Source organism: Berghia stephanieae, chromosome 1, assembly GCF_034508935.2.
Source record: "Berghia stephanieae isolate SIO BIC M18660-M18661 chromosome 1, UCSD_Bste_1.3, whole genome shotgun sequence".
Taxonomy (NCBI): Eukaryota; Metazoa; Mollusca; class Gastropoda; order Nudibranchia; family Aeolidiidae; genus Berghia; species Berghia stephanieae.
Window position 1 is genome coordinate 25,060,519 of NC_088360.1, and position 552 is coordinate 25,061,070.

Consider the following 552-nt stretch of genomic DNA (forward strand, 5'->3'; position numbering starts at 1 on the left):
AATTGGTATGGATAAATAGAGTAAAAGCAAATAAATAAAATTAAAGGTCTGAACAGGTGTGTATGAAAAGTGTCAGACAAAGCAAGAAACAAAAATACAAGAAAAAATCCCATCCAAGATGAACCTTGATCATTTATATAGCGCAATATCCACTAAATGTGCTCAAAGCGCTTTATAAAGTGTCCCTGGCCAAGAGCAACACTTAATATGTAGAACGAGACATGGCGCCTGTTAGGCGATCGATATTAGAATTTTATTTTCGGACAGAGACAAGGCTGTTAACAGCCAGGTACTCATTCCACACCTGAGTACGGTGAGAGAATGTGAGGAAAGAGTATTTTCCAAGGACTCAACTATGCGGCGAGCGAGGCTCGAACCCAGGACCTTCCGATCCGAAAGCGAGTGTCATTCCACAAGACCACATAGCCGCATGAAGCTATGTGTAAAGTCGGTAAACATATGCTTATTTCCAAAATAACTTAAATTTGACATGGGTTTTTGCAGCTTCTAACTTCAGTTGGGTGATTAGTTCTCATTAAATTCGCTCTAACA